The sequence below is a fragment of the Sciurus vulgaris genome (genome assembly GCF_902686455.1).
Source record: "Sciurus vulgaris genome assembly, contig: HiC_scaffold_570_arrow_ctg1, whole genome shotgun sequence".
NCBI classification, from domain to species: Eukaryota; Metazoa; Chordata; class Mammalia; order Rodentia; family Sciuridae; genus Sciurus; species Sciurus vulgaris.
The window spans coordinates 4,185,384-4,198,375 of record NW_027632454.1 but is presented as its reverse complement, the minus strand read 5'-3'; positions in this window follow the sequence as shown (position 1 = coordinate 4,198,375).

Below are 12,992 nucleotides of genomic sequence, written 5' to 3'. Positions count from 1 at the left end.
CTCTGTTTGGGAACAGAGAACAGCTTTAAGGGCTTTGTTCCCATTACTGGGAGGGAAACCTTAGGGAGTTGAGATAAAACAGACAGCTTAAAAAATGTCCATTCTTTCATTTCCCCATTTTCTTTTCTGGTAAGTTCTAATCATGGAACTTCTGTCTCTATATACTCTTCTCCAAAGCTATTTCCTTGGCGGAGGGACTGGTATTGTTGCCTAAGCATTAGTACCTGTACAGCACTTACTCTTTCCCTGATGAAGGTGACTAGGTGATTTCAGGCAGGCAAGATCCCAGGGGGCGGGCCACCAATTAGCAGCCCCTTGTTTGCAGTCCTTGATAAACAGTCCTTGATAAAGGCAGGTAAATTTGGTAATCAATGGGCTCCGGAGATCCTTGACATTCCATTCTTCCAGGGGCAGTCTCCAACTTCCAGAGGCAGATGATTTTATGGCCATTTCCTTGATTTGACCCGATCCCCTATTTCTACACTAACTACCTGTTCCCAATTCTGGCTTTATTTTCCCCTCTAATCTCAGGAACTCCATGCTGCTGGGGAAGGAGGTCGATGACCGCTCTAGCTTCTTCGAGCTGGAAGTGGGTGGCGTGGGGCAAGCAGCTTGGAGTTCCTTTTCTAAAAGTCGGGTCAATCAAGGGGTCCCAGGAAGAAGCCTGGTTGGGGAAGAGCAGGTTGTAAAGTCATCTGGGGGCGGCTGCTTCTATGATAGAAGAACAAAAAGACATGAGTACTGAAATGAGATTAGCACAAAGTAAATGTTGCAGCATCTGAAACATGCCACTGAGTATCATGAAAATGACAGAAGTTAATCTCTCACCAGGATGTGGAAGAACTGAGAAATTGTTCCCATAACTAGGCCTAGCAAAGGCTGGAGAGAACAAGGCCTTTATTTGGGGACTTTAACATTGTCATAGATGTCCCCAGAAAATATAGTTAAGCTACTTAATGTCATCTGATTTTGTAAAATATCCCTTTATTGGTATAACCTGTGTTTAGTAGAGATCTCTATACTTCTGTTACTTAGGAATAGATAATCATACTAGCAAACATAGATTAAGTCTACCTGTGTAGCTTAGGAGGGTCTTAAACTGACTAAAAACTTCTGACTCTGGCAGTTTCTCTTGATAGTTATCAGGCACATTTGCTGAAGAATCTTTCTTTCATTTGTAGCTTCCAACCTTTATTCTAGTGGGCTAATACAAGTGTACATCTTAAGTTACATTTAATTATTATTTCCTTTAAATGCCCAAGAATGGCTATATTTTGGTTTTAACTGTTTTGCTGGGTATCTAAGATCAAGCTGGTCAAATTGACCTGGTTTCTGTCTTGTTAAAGAGTCAGCTGAGTTCCCACAGGGGTCACTCGTACAGAACTTAAGAGCGGCTCCTTAGCTCCACCAGTGACTTTGATTAGGCAGAGTCTCTTGATGAGGTGACTTCCTTTAGAAACATCAAGGGATGTTTCCCCTTTTCCATGACCCTCCTCTGCAGCAGATGCACTGGATAATTTTTCATCCTCTAGTCTCAACAATCTCCTTGATCAGGAGGTTGTGTGACCCAGAGTTGCAACGCTCCTTAGAGAAGTTCTCTTACTCCCTGGGTTCAGGCTAACGTTGAGGGCAAGACCCAAATATGGACTTTTCTTGACCTCTGTATTTAACTCCAATTTCTAAGTTTGATCTTAATTATCCAGCAAGCCAGTCTCACCAGTCATAAATTAAGAGTAATGGGCTTTAACTTTAATGTCCATAACTTTACAGTTTTTTACCCTTTTATCTAACTAGAGTCTGCATTAGTACTGGAAGTTACCACTATCTATTCTATAGGTGATGGCTTATTATCACAAGTTACCTAGGTTGTTTGTTCTTGGAGCAGCTACTTCTGCAAAACATTAACAGGTAACAGTTTTACAAAATGAAATTAGCAAGAGTAAAAATATATTCAGCTTGTATAATAGCTATCTTGAATTTTGATTGAGAACTACATTCTATCCCCTATTTGAGATCACAGTACTTTTACAACAAGAACCAATCTTTTGACTATAACTTTAAATAAGCTGAAGTCTGGCTTATTTTGGAGTCACTCTAACATGCAGTGAGATGGGAGGCAGAGCCTTATCTCAGGTAAGGCAGGGCTCTTTACAGATCTTAAGTGTTCTAATTCTGATGTTGATCTTTGCTTCTTTTCCTTAAATACCATTAAGTAGTTTACATATACTGTTTCCTGAGTCTATATAAACTTTATAATTAACACAATTTAACATAGTATCTAAAACATGAATCAAAGAAAGGCTGAGAGAGCTTTTAACTTTCCTTTTGTGTGATTAAGTGGCAAAATGTTTTCATGTTTCTTTCATATTTCACAATATTAACCTTTAAACAAATCAGACTCTAATGTTTAGAAATACATTTACATTTGAAATTCTTTATCTCAGTGTAAAAAGTAACAAATTTTACACATACCCTATTGATAGCAGGTCCTATAATAGAACATTAAATGATAGAAATAAATCCCCAATAAAATTTACTCTTTATAAGTTTAAGATTACCATTACAGACAAGTTTAATCTGGAGAATAGCAGAGCTTAATAAATTCCTTGCTTTAAAAACTTGTGGTCCTGAAAAATATGAACACATTTAATATACAAATAGTGACCATTTCACAAATACCTTGACACTTTTATCTTACCAAATTGAGTTTTTAAAGAGAAATGTATACTCTGTAACAAAGTACAATACTCTATAATAGTTGTTTAACCATAATTGTATACACCCCAATTTTTAAGACTAATTGTTCTAAAGAATAAACTTAATAGACACAAAGTTAAGAGTAAATTAGTGTTTCAAATCCTTGTCATTTTACCATGTCATTCTACCATATAGATTAAACTTTGGTTTATATCAGAACGTTAGTATTTCACCTTAGGAAAAACCTTCAATAGTTTTAGCTGTCTCACATACATATAACCAACTTAGTTACACACAAACTTGTTGAAACTTGCCCTTTACTTACACAGACTTTCTTAGCACTTACTTAGACCCTCATGTATTTCATCACACAAGCACTTTCTTACCCAGAAACATTTCCTTTTTCCTTTTACTAAATATATTTCCATACCCAGAACCTTTTATTTTCTCTTTCCTATTAGTTGTCCCCTTTTTGTTCACATTCTGAAACAACTCCTATGAAATTTCTGAATTTAGATAAATTACTCTATTTTAATAAGATTAAATATTCTGTTGTTTATAGTACTCTAATTGAAACACAGTTGAAACTTTTGGGACCCTTTGTATATAGAATTGCACTTGTTAGGACATAACTCTTAGTAACCTTGTTTTTAGTTTAGTGATGACACAAAGCAAGTTTAAACCCTTTTATTTACCAACCTATGAAAACACCAATAATGTTTAAGTATGATACCCCATGGAATTTAAGGAGTTAAAAGTACTCGATGTTATTTAACAATTAGCATTTTAACTTTGTAAATTAATCAGATGTCTCTACAAACACATTAGAGTAATCCCATACATGTTAACTCTAATTCACTTATTCTGTAAAAAACCAAGATATCAGACAAGTGTCCTGAACAGTATTTGCTGTCTCTTCCCTGTTGAAGAAAAGTCCTAGAAACAATTGATATTAGACACTTTATTAACATCAATATTTTATTAGCTTGACCACCTAGAGACTTGCAAGTTATTTTCAAAGACATTTTACTCTTATTAGTTTACCCAATTTGAACCTTTTTAAATCACGTGAATTAAAAGTATCTGGATCCATTTTTAAATTTTAATTTTAGGAGCGCTCAGTTTTGATACAGACAAAACATGACATCAGACAGCACAACATACAAATAACACAAAATCAAGCCCTTGTAACTTTATAGGTGAATCTCCATTGCAGTGTAACAGATGTTCACAAACTCTAGTTGAATAAAAAATAGAACTGATCAAAAAATCATGAGCTCAAAAAAACATATAATTAAAAATATAGCATTTACTTTGCTGGAGTTTTAAAGACTCTTTTTACCTTTTCTTTCCCTGGGTTTGAGACCGGTCTCCTACTGAGCCTTTAGGCTTCTTTTATTTATATTTCAATGTAAGCCTGGACTGAGATCTGGAAGGATCTAACAGGTTTTAACAGAAACTCTGTGTCTAAGGCATTTTAGCCATCTCATCCGGACAGGTTGGATGTTAAAATTATGAGACCTTATTTTTCATTACTTTTGAGACTGAAGCTACTTTGCTAAGTTACCCTTCAGGGCTGTCGGGAGGGGGAGTCCAGAGAAGGAACCTTTGGGGTCCACCCGAGAGTAGCCCGGGCCAAGAACCCCCCAGTTGTTCCAACCCTTTCTCCACCTCCGCCACAAACACACAACAGAACCAGATACAGACGGGCGCCAATCTCTGATCCACCAATTGAACCCCATCAGCGCCCTTACCGACGGAGACTACCAGGCGTCCCTGGCTCTCCTTCCACCCTTAGGGCGTCCCCCAGGGCTGCAACCTGTGGCCCCCCAGGCACGTCTGCCGGCCACTGTTCGGCCACTCTCACGAGTCACCGAACGGCTGCCACCGAAACCGAAAGCGCGCTCACAGAACCAGACCAACTAACAAAACACAAGACAAAGAAAGACACCTTCGGGGTACCCCTTCTTACCTCCAAGGTCGACTCCGCGGATGAGGGGGGGCCATCTTATCCCGGACGAGCCCCCAAATGTAAGGCCCCCAAAAAGGAAACCCCAACTCTGTCCCATGGATGGACGGCAACCCCAATCAACCGCAGGAGGCGTCACTTGATGCAAACCGCAAGAGGTGTTTATTCCAGCGCGCTGGGACCCAACTCGAGGAGTCGAGTCCCTAGCAGAAAATCTTGTAGGTTTATAAAGGCAGAAACCACACATCGGGAGGGGTCACACATGAAAGGGGGAAAAGGGGGACAAAGCTGCCAGGAAGTTTCAAAGGGGGTCTGGGTTTGCTGACAACATGTTTCACAATGTTTTACAACAGGCTGTAGATTCTGGTCAATAGTTTCTGGTAATCCTACTGTTTGAGCACTATCTGGCTATCAGGCTCAATTTACTCTTTTACTCTCTGTTTGGGAACAGAGAACAGCTTTAAGGGCTTTGTTCCCATTACTGGGAGGGAAACCTTAGGGAGTTGAGATAAAACAGACAGCTTAAAAAATGTCCATTCTTTCACTATAACATGCTATAATAATTATAAATGAATGAACAATGAAAGTACGTGAATGATCCTGTGCAGAATCTCCTCAGCTCTGTCAGCTCTCACCCTCAGGATTCCAGCCTACCTTTGTAAAGATCACAACAAGAAACCTGCCAGCATCACTTAAAGTCTTTTGTAGGCCAAGCCTGCTTTTTTTTTCCCTTTGCCGGAACATTAATAACATATGTGAAAGAGGTTTGTTACTTTGATAGATTATTTTTATAAGTTTGGAATGGACATAATCATAATCTGAATGCTGAGAATTCATCAATTGCAATGTATAGCTTCAGAAAAATCTTCCTTTTACCGTGTTTTCATATTTATTATTTTAAAAATTGCTATGTTCAACTACCCTTTTCATTGGAAGGGTAATAATATTTTAAAAGGTGCATAATTGGTTTCTCTTAGTTTTATGATCCAATTGGAAAGAGAGGGTCCAAGACCATATAACAAGTCAGCCATCCAGACTGGGTTGTATTATTTTTTGGGGGTGTGCCGGGGTCCAGCCCTAGCAGGGGTCATAGTGGTCACAGGTAATGGAGTAGGTGTCGGCGAGGTGGAGAACCAAGCAACACAAACTCAAGGAATGGATGCTAAGTTCTAAATTTTATTTTTCCCAGCCAACATTTTATACATTAAAAGGTTGACAGTTACACATGTTTTTCCAGAAAAGAAAAAGATCACAAGGAAAAATAACAAAAGTATCTTGTATAATTATTTCTAGGCCAGGCAATGAAGTATTCTAATTATTTTTAGTAATTGCTTACTCATGATAACCTATAACTAAACAATAAGACATATTAATATTGCTTAACTAATCATAAAGGTCAAAGCAAGTTCAGCAGGGTTGAGTAAATGTCAGTTGTGTGGCTATTGCTGTGGTTAATAAGTGCTAGACAGTTTAAGCTAACAATAATATGACAGCATCTTCTACTGTGTGAACTTATCATTGAGGAACTTTTTCTCTGGAGGATAGGTGGCCAATAATATTTACAGTATTTAGTAAATCCTAATCTTTAAGCAACAGAATATCTTGCACTCTTGTATTTATGCTTTCAAACCAGATTATAACATGTCCTGATTTTACATCTAAATATCCCATGGGAGATAAAAGAGGGTCTAAATCCAGGGGCTTAAGAGGCATCCCTCTGTAAGGATGTCATGGCTTTCCATTAATTAAGTAAGTATTATCATAAGATGTTTTAACTGTAGGAACTGTATTTTCTTTATTTCTTCTGTTCCTGTTAATCATTCCTGATGGGGTTGGAGTTATTTGCCTACATACTTCAGGTTATCTGAGAGTAGTCAACAGGGTATCAGCAGCTAGAATCTATTTTTGTATTTTCTCATAACATTCTTGGTTACTCAGTTTCATTACAAATGACTAAATCTGAAATCACTGTTCCATTAGAAGTCTGTTTTTTATGTTTTAACCCTGGTTCTGTTAAGACCCCTCTTTTCAGGGAAAACTCATAAAATATTAATAGTAAACCTACACATATTAAGCAAGCAAGGAAGGAAAGTCCACAACCAAATTCACAATATGATGAGACTTTGCAAACACCTTTATTACTCAGCAGAATCCTTGTCAAGCACTGAGGGAAATTGCAGGTGGTGTAATAGGGGTGGGGGAGGCCTGTCTTTTGAATGGCACCAAGAGAAAAAACAGGTTTAATTGGTGAAATTAAAATTGAAACTCTCAAGAAAGTGGCTTTAAAATGCAGTAATAAAGCCAGGCAAAGTAGAACTGGGCTGTAATCCTAGTGACTCAGGGCTGGGACAAGAGGATCACAAGTTTGAGGTCAACCTCAGCAACTTAAAAGGACGCTGTCTCAAAATATAATGGGCTGAGGATGCAACTCAGTGGTGGAGTGCCCTGGGCCAATCACCAGAACCTCCACTTACCACACACAATGCAATTTATTCTGGAGATTTCTAAATGTAACCTAGAAACCACTGGCATTCATTGGTTAACAAAGTATTATCTGTGAAACAAGGACATTATTAGGCACTTGAATGAAATGTTTACATCAGACCCTATCAAAGACCTAAGAACTCAGCAATCTTTATTTTAGTACAAAATACAGGTGACTGGATCCTAATTTTCAGAACCCCTGGATACATACTTCCCATCTTCCAGAAATTCTGATAATATGTAGGACAACCATGGACATGAACAATAATTATCGCTGCAAATACTGGATGAGAAAATTAGCATAATTCCAGTCATTAACCAAACCTTTTTTAGGATGTCACCAAACCATATTTAAATCATGTGGCAGAATTTCCAATAAAGAGGGAAAAGAGAGGTCATTCATTGTTTACAAATACTTGCTGAATTCCACAGAAGCTCCAGGTTCTGCCCCCAGAAGCTCACTGTAGCCAAATAAGTCCTTTCTGCTCTATGCATTTCCAGTGTTCTGCTGCTCAAACCTTGAGCCTTTATATAATGAGTATTTTTATCTCCTCACCCAAGGATTAGGATGCCCAAGCTAAGGCTTTTTTAAAAAGTACTAGATTTGCTCATTGCTAAGATTACTTACAATTACTAGTTTTTGCTTCCCTGCCTAAGTTAAAATGGTTAAAAATCAATGTGTTGCTGTGTGTGACTGAAGCTTGATTTCATGTGAAAGGAATAAGAGCCAGGAGAAGGACAGAAACACAATTGCTCCAAGGACATCGTCACATCATGATACCCTAACTCCAGTAATAAACCAGAGAAGTAAGGTAGCAATTAGCATCAATTTAGCTTGCCATTCTTCCAATGAGACCCTAAATCTCATTATGTACATCAGGCTTCTGGCACAGAGATGGTACTTGGCATATATAATTTTGACAAGCAAAATGACCAACTCAATAGGTATGCAGAATTGATCTTTTTTAAACATTTACCTTTTTTGACATCTCTTTATTAATTCTTTGGCATCTTATCATTTAAAGAGTCACTGATAATTGCTGATATCATTTGTACTCCAGTCAATAAGCTAGATGCTGGGAGACAACATGTGGAACAGGATGCAGTTGCAGTCTTGAGGGCCCACAGTCTACTGAAGTTTGCCAGATCAACAGGCAAAATACTAAGTGCTAAATGGCATGGGAGCCAAAGAACTGCCAGTAGCCTAAAATCAACCACACTGGGGATATGGGATGAAGGATGGATGATACAAGGGTAGAATCAGGCAGGGGGAGTTTGCACTGTGTCTGCCCCTGCTTCATTACTGTCCCTAGGATTTGTTCTGCCTAAAGTCACCTATCTAAACAATAACAATGTGGGTGGGTGAGGAACAGTATTTTGGTTTGAAATAAAAAATTTACCAATATCCACATGATAGAAAGTGACACTACTGCAAAATTCTAGCATGTAAGTGAATAATAATGCTCTCCTAATTCAGAGGGTTCTGCAAAATAAAGCAATTATGTTATCATTATTTTTTAACCCAATTCCCTGGATGCTTTCTTTTATTTTATTTTTTTTTTAATCACAGAACAAGAAGAACTTGATTATAATTTAGAAATATGCAGGTGAATTTTGTATCCCTGTAGGGAAAATCTGTTCCTATTTTTACTTTTGAATTTATTTCAAGTAAATCAGTACATTGAGTAACCGGATTAACATGATTTTTCTTAAGCTTTATACTTACCTAAAAAAAATTTTGTTTTCATAGTCAAATTAAAATATACAAATACTTCAAGAACTAATTGAGGCACTTATGAACAGGTGACATAATTACACCATTTCTGCCTCAAAAAAAATCCTCTAAAAGGGTGTGCAGTCTTGTCCCTATGAACACCCTTTGTAAACTCAATATATTTACCAAATATGAGGAAGAAGCCACCATCTTAAATCTCTGCAGAATTTAGAGAAAGGGAGTCCCTTAGAAGTTCTATGTTTACAAGTTCATTTCCAAACACTCACCTGGAACACAGTATTTGGCCCTTTCAGTATGCAGGACTAAGTGAAGCTTCAGGACTAAGTCTGCTCCCAAAATGTAAGCTACAGAGTAGTGGACTACGTGTCAGAAGCAATTTATTTGGTACCTGGGAAATAAAGGACATATATAGTTCTTGATAGAGTTTCACCTGACTCTAGTGTGATCAACAGAGCAGCACAGTGGTTATGTTCCCTCCTGTGGACCAAGAAGCAAACCCCACCATCTTAGGAAACCTGCACAACTTATTTCTGCAAGATTTAAACAGCTTATTTTTCTTCTATACTAATACTTATCAACTTATAAAGGAAAAATATATTGATATTCTGGTAACAAAAAAACTCATTTAAAGCAACTTCTGTCCAAAAGATCTCTTCAACTTGCTCCCCCTTCTAAATAAATAAAGTTTAGTGTACTGACAAAATGGGATACCAGGAAGGGGCTTACTTCTTTCTTTCTTTCTTTCTTTCTTTCTTTCTTTCTTTCTTTCTTGAATTGTTTTTCTACAGTGGACACTCTACTTAGGTTATAAACACACAAAGCACACCTACACATTTTAAAAATATTTTTTCACACCTTCCATTATTGACCATTCCAGTAATAGCTTAGAATCTGCTGTTAAAATATCCTGTCACAGCTTCTTAAAAAGCTCTGAGGGCTGGGGAGATAGCTCAGCTGGTAGAGTGCTTGCTTCACAAGCACAAGGCCCTGAGTTCAATCCCCAGTACCGCAAAAAAAAAAAAAAAAAAAAAAAAAAAAAAAAAAAAAAGCTCTGAAATGGTTTTCCAGATTTCACTTTGGACGTGATATTGGTGAGAATTTATCACCCTGGCAATGATGAAGGCTATATATGGTGATTCTTGTCAGGTTGGATGTAGAGTCAACACTCCTGAGTCTCTCAGGAGAGTGCCATGCTGGCATTTGCTTTCATGCAGGCAGAAGGAGTCCTGTCCCACAAGCCAGAAAGAAGACAAGAAACAGGTTTCCCTGGCTGAAATCTGCAGGGCTTTTATTCTCAGCAGAGGCAAACTTCCCAGCCCAGGGTGGGTTTGCTGTTCTGGTGACTAGGAGTCCCTCTGTGGATTGTGGTATTGATACAGTGCTTTCTGTAAGACCCACGGTGAAGGTGCCAGCATTTCATGCTGCACCATTCTGGCCACCAACATGTTATTTTTCCCTAGAATTAGCCTCAGCAGTTTCATTAATTATTAAGAGCATTTGGGATTAAACATGAAATGAAAGGTCTGCTCTGCTCAGTGGAACAGAAACAAATATCTAAATCTCTTTGAACCATGAAATGCTGAAAGGTAAACAAGTTTATACCAAATCATTTGACTCTGGCACTTCCTACATATTCAATGATCTATAGGTTACTAGTGTAAATACATGTTTTAAATAAGCTCCTCATTTGTTTCAGGCAAGGCAATTTTGCAAGTATGTCAGGACCATCTGGCCTAACTGTTGAGAATTAACTGTTCAGCATGAGCTGTGCCAGGGTTCCAATCTCAGAACCATACATACCAGCTGGGAAAACTCAGGCAAACTACCTAATCTCTCTGAGCCTCAATTTTGACATTCGTAAAATGGGGAGAATAAACTATACCTACATTACAGTTTTTCTGGGAAGATTAAATTTGATGATCCATCTAAACTCTGTAGAAGTGTCCAGCACACAGGATGTTGAACAAGTTGTAGCAACTACACTCACACCTACAACTCTGTAAATGTGTTTGAATGAATAAATAAATCAGTAATTAAAAGTAGACCTTACTAACTGTATTTCATCTATGTATGAATCTCAATTTTATATTGAGAAGTATGTAATGCTCTAAAAGAGATGGACAAAACTGAATTAACTGTGCTTTCAGGCTCAAATCCACAGGCTCACATGACCCAAGAACTAGTATTTGCATGTTACTTCAGAGCCAGGTTCCAAACACAGTATGTTACAATAATATTTAATAACCAGGGTACTTGAGGTCTCCTGGTTATCCATCAATGATGGCTTCTCAAAGTCTATCTTCTACCTCAGCCTGGCAGGGTGGTGCACATGCCTGTTATCTCAGTGACCTGGGAGGATGAGGCAGAAGGACAACAAGATTGAGGTCAATCTCTGAAATTTAGCCATGCCCTAAGCAATTTAATGAGACCCTGTCTCAATACTACCACTACTAATACTACAACAACTAATAATAATAATAGTGATACCAACAATAATAATAATGAAAAGGGATGTAGCTCTCAGTGGTAAAGCCCTGGGTTTAATGCCCAGTATCAAAATAAGGGACAGTTTTCAAAAGCACAAAACAGCTAACTTTCTCTCAAACAAGATCAGAAATACCCACCGATTCCTAACTAATCCTCGAGTTGATAATGAAGAGTTAGGATTCTGCTTTCCATTGTCTAAAATCAGTACCTACAACTGTCTGGACATAAGAAGCTGCACATTGCTGTCCAAGGGATAAATTCCTCAGAATCCACTGCCTTGTGCAATATATGAATATAGAAATGCCTTCTACAATGTATGCAAGTAAACATTGTGCAATGACATTTCCCACTCCTCCCACACATCTCTGTTCTCCCTAAGGACACTATAGCCTTAAAGAGCTATTTGGTTACTTTTTAAAGGAAAATTCCTATAAATCCTGCACTGAGTAATTTCTGGAAGAGTGTGAGCTTTTATAACCTCTCCCCATAGGCTTAGGGAGCCAGGCAATCAAGGCTGACTGAGGCAAATTGCTAAAGAAAGAAGCCACAAGCAAAACCCATACTTTCACTTTCTCTTCCTCTACCCATAATGCTTGTTTAAACAAGTGGCCATAGATGGCTTCTGATCCTGCAGGCTGTCAGGGAAGGAAGAACCTGAGCATTTATTTGCAAAAGCAAGGACCCTCCTACCAGGAACTCACTTTTCATCTCCACTCAATTTTTTACTTAATATTTAGTCAACTAAAAAGCCCAGACATTGGTCAAACAAGGTGAGTTGGCCTTGTCCAGATGTGCCCACCTGGGCCCTTGCCCACGGCCCTTTGCCAGGATCAAGTCCTGTGATGCCCTCTTTCCTACTCCTACTTGCCTTTGCTTATTATAATGCCACCTGCTCAAAGGAGATATTCCTCATCTTCCTCAACCAGATGGAATTTCTCTCTCTGTTGTGTCTGTAGAACACAGAATAAACATTTTTCCCTTAACATTGAGCATGTTCCACCTCATCTCATGGTAATTTGCATAACTTTCTGCTACCTATTTCTATAGTCTTTATTCTCCTATAGTACTCAGCACTCAATACTTGATGGACTAAATAAATGCACAACTCTAGGTGTGACCCATAATGTCCCCTCACTCTTCACTGGCTTCTCCACTTCCAATGCCCATGCTCAAACTTGAACTAATCATCATCTTTCTACATCCACTGTTTCTTAAAACCTTATTTTTGTCAACTGTATCATTTATTTCCTCCATAAACGCTGAGGGTACAAGTATGTTTTTGGTGCCACAAACAAGGTTTAAACAAGGTGGGATCACTGAGCTCATGGCTCTGTCCACCACCCCATGTCCCAGTTGACATGATCCAGAAGGTCATAGCCTCTGAACCTTCCTGGAAATTTTGCTCCTAGGTATCCCATCATTTTCATTTCTTCTGTAGTCAGCCCCTATCAATTTGCAGAACGTATCCCACACAGCTACCTAACCCAGTCCACCTGCCTCAGGTTCCCCTTTCCCATCAGTTCTGTACACTGCCACCAAATCATTACTTTAAAACAGCATATTCATTCAAAAGTCACAGTTTCAAGGAGAGAAAAAAATCACAGCATCCTTAGCCTCAGT